This window comes from Triticum aestivum, chromosome 2A (genome assembly GCF_018294505.1).
Source record: "Triticum aestivum cultivar Chinese Spring chromosome 2A, IWGSC CS RefSeq v2.1, whole genome shotgun sequence".
Classification (NCBI taxonomy): Eukaryota; Viridiplantae; Streptophyta; class Magnoliopsida; order Poales; family Poaceae; genus Triticum; species Triticum aestivum.
The window spans coordinates 711,552,589-711,556,395 of record NC_057797.1 but is presented as its reverse complement, the minus strand read 5'-3'; the positions used below and the strand labels follow the sequence as shown (position 1 = coordinate 711,556,395).

General features: G+C 52.6%; 1 pseudogene; it reads right to left on the bottom strand.

Moving 5' to 3' along the window:
* Positions 1 to 780: 780 nt before the first annotated feature.
* On the bottom strand, positions 781 to 2,176 carry LOC123186101 (desmethyl-deoxy-podophyllotoxin synthase-like; annotated as a pseudogene).
* Positions 2,177 to 3,807: the final 1,631 nt, after the last annotated feature.

The window sequence follows — 3,807 nt, the reverse complement described above, 5'->3', positions numbered from 1 at the left end:
AGTAGAACGGTGCCGGCACCGTGGCCGAATTAGCGTGGGCATGTGGCGATGCACATAGGCCCACCGACGAGGCCGCCCTAGGATGTGCAGGATACATCGAGTAGGGCGGGTAGGATCCGGAGGAAACCGCCCCGGGGACGCCGTAGTGTGCTGGAGGGGCGCCGTAGGATGCCGCGGGCGCACTGTGGTAGGGAGCCGCGGGATCGCCGTGGTGTGCCGCGGCTGGAGCCACGTGCGAGGAGGCGACCGCAGTCCCTTGCGGGTGTGGGGATGACGCCGGGTAGGTTTGAAGCGGCGTGGGCGCCGAGTAGGGCAGCGGCGGAGGCGCGCCGTAGTAGTGATGCAGCGGTGGAGCGCCATAGGGCTGCTACGGAGGCGGCGCACCATAGGTTTGAGGCGGTGGCGGCCAAGACGACGGCAGGGGCGGCGCCTGCCAGGACGACGGCGGCGGCGGCGGTCCACCGTGGACCGCGGGAACACCGCCCGCAGGAGGAGCAGCGCCAGGGGGCACCGCACCGAACGGGGTGGCGGCGCGATCTCCCGATCCGATCAGGGGGTCTGGCGAGATGGAGGCACCGAAGGCCATCGCGAGCGGCTGCGAGGCAAGGAACGGTGAGGCAGTCGCGAGGGCCGGCGCCGCGGCGGCGGGAGGAACCGAGGTCGGTGCCGCGGCGGCGGGAGGAACCGAGGTCGGCGCGGTGGCGGCGGTGGCGGAAGACATCGTAACCCAATCTAATATCATGTAAAACATATGATTTGGGGACTGCACGACACCCCTAACCTGGGGTGTGGCTATCTCATTATATAGAAGTACCTAAGGGATACAATACAACGTTACAGTACATGTATACAGAGGCCACGTGTATATACAGTCTAACACTCCGTCATGTCGAGCTCCTCGGCCTCCGCCCCGCCGGGCAGCTCCCGGTCGAAATGGTACAGCAGCCCCGCGAGCGCGAGCTCCACGTTGGCCAAGCCGAACGACATCCCAGGGCACATCCTTCGGCCCGCCCCGAACGGCGTGTACTCCATGTCCGCCCCCTTGAAGTCGACCTCGCCACGCTCGAACCTCTCCGGTATGAACTCCTCGGCGGCGTCCCAGTGGGCAGGGTCCCTGCTGATTGCCCAGGCGTTGACGAGCACCATGGTCCCCTTGGGCACGTCGAAGCCCAGGACCCGGCAGACGTTCATGCACTCGCGCGGCAGCAGCAGCGGGGCCGGAGGGTGCAGCCGGAGCACCTCCTTGATCACACCAGGCGCATGTAGTTCAGGCCGCCGAGGGAGTCCTCTATTACCTTGGGTTGTCCAGCGAGGGCTCGCCGGACCTCGTCTTGCGCCTTCCCCATCACTCTGGGGTTCTTCACGAGCTCGGCCATGGTCCATTCCAGGGTCGTTGCCGACGTGTCGCTCCCCCCGGCGAACAAGTCCTGTACGATTTCGGCACGATACATTACATGCATGAACGGCTTTTTTCCATGGACTGATGGAAGTAGATGTGTGGATTCCATGAGTGAGGTGCTTCATTACGTACCCCGACGGCCGACTTGATGTTGTCAATGGACATGGGGAACTGCAGGTGGCCCTCCCGCTGGATCCTCAGGAGCACGTCGAGCAAGCCCTCCTTGTCGTCGTCGGCCGCTCTGTTCTCCTGGTGCTCGCGGACGGCGGCGTCCATGAACGCGTCCCGTTCTTCTCGGTACCGCTTCATCTGACCCGGCACCCGGCTGATGAGCATCGCGAGGCGGGACGACGGGTAGAGGTCCGGCAAGCTCATCCCGGCGAACAGCTTGATCCCGCGCTGTAGAATCATCAGGAACGTGTCCCGGTCCTTGAACCTGTTCCCGATGATGGCGCGCACCGATGAGTCGGCGGCGTACGCCGACAGCCGCTTGCTGAGGTTCACCGAGGCAGACGCCGTTGCCGCTGCTGCCACCGCCAGGAGCAGGCGGCCGGCCTCCTCCTCTCGCACGGTCCGGAAGGACTGGACGCGCCGGGCGCTGAACAGCTCGACGGTGAAGATCTTGCGGATCTGCCGCAACTTGTCGCCGTACGGCGCGAAGGCGATCCCCTCTGTTCCTTCGGGGATAGACAGGCGGAGCATGCGGCTGATGGGGCGTGTGGCGAAGTCTACATCGCGCACCACCATGACCTCGCGCCCGGCGTCTGCGGAGGAGGCGATAACTTGCCTATCTTCTCGCCCCCCCCCCCCCCATTTTTAGGGGGTGGGGCCCCTCACACCTAATAATCCACTAATAATGCTCCACGTTGCTATTTACGTAAAGCACGTAACACTTGTTACGTAGGTCTAACATTGTCCGTGCGTGCTGCGTGCTCACATAAGTGTATTTGAAGTTGAGTCAATTACATTCGTGGTGCTACAACTTGACGTAAATGGTCATTTTGATGCTAAAAGTCGTGGTGCACATTGAAGTGGTGCGAAAAGTTGACATTGACGTGCAAATACGGTGCTTATCTCATTTGTATACGGAGTCGGTGCTGACCAGACGCATGGGGCCCGCTGTCAGCCACTCGACCAGAGAGAAGGGACGTGTGGCCAGATTTTTTTCAAAAGCACCCTCGAAATATTTTTTCACAAAAAAATCCCTGTTGAGGCCAGATTTTTTTCAAAAGCACCCTCGAAATATTTTTTCCCAAAAAAATCCCTGTTGACGTGGGAAGATTTTGTCACCTCTATGAGAAGTGGGTTCCGCATGTCACCTGAGACCGAAAACAAAATGCCGGGATCGAACCCACAACAATGTCCTCAAACAAGCTCGCAAACCACCGCACCGATTAAGTCTTCTACGGGCAATACGGGTAAACTATTATATGTATTTTAATCGCAGCGCATGCGGAGGTTAAATGGGCTGTACATCTTGCGGCTTATTTTGCACCTGTTAGTTTCTTTTATTTTTCAGCAGAAAGTATCTAAATTATAAGTTCTTAAAAAATCTAAATTATATTCTCGGTAATAAAAATAACGAATGAATATTTGTGTTTATAAATATTGTACTACCTCTATTCATTTTTATAAGACGTTTTAGACATTCAGACACTGTTGAAAACAGCACAAAGTAAGCTGTCTGAAACGTCTTATAAAAACAAACAAAGGGAGTACATGCAAACAGAATAAATTATTTTATAAAACTGTTCACATATTATTTAAATAATATTTATGAATTATAACAGTGTTTGCAAACTATAGAACTAAAAAAATTACAATTAAGAAAATTAATTTAGGTATACAACATTTCAATAATCATATGCATGTTTGTATAGTTCAATGTTTTTATAAAAAAAATAATCATAATTTATAATTTAAGCTGCTCATATGAATATTCATTTTCTATAATTTGAATATAAGCCGTGACTGTATAATATTTATGTATTCATTAAATATTTTAATTTTATTAAATGCCAGTATTAACTAAATTTTTTTATATCATGCAAGGATGTATATTTAAATGTTATTATTCACTAATAATATTTTCCATGTATAATATTTGTATCACACAAATATTTGAACATATTTTTTATCAATTATGTTTTACAAATAAATTTTAAAAAGGAACAGGTGTAGAATGGGCCGCACTATCTGCAGCCAATAAAAGCTCCGCATGCTGCCAGGTTAGTACAGATAGCTTTCTTACCCAAATTTGACATGAGACTTTGTTGCCGTGTTGGTTAGCAGTACTGACGACTATTTGTCGGGTATGGGCTCGAGTCCAGGTGGCCTCACTTTTGATATAATTTTCACTCTTCTCTGACAGGTGGGACCCACTCCTAATATAGGGAAAAAGCTCCACT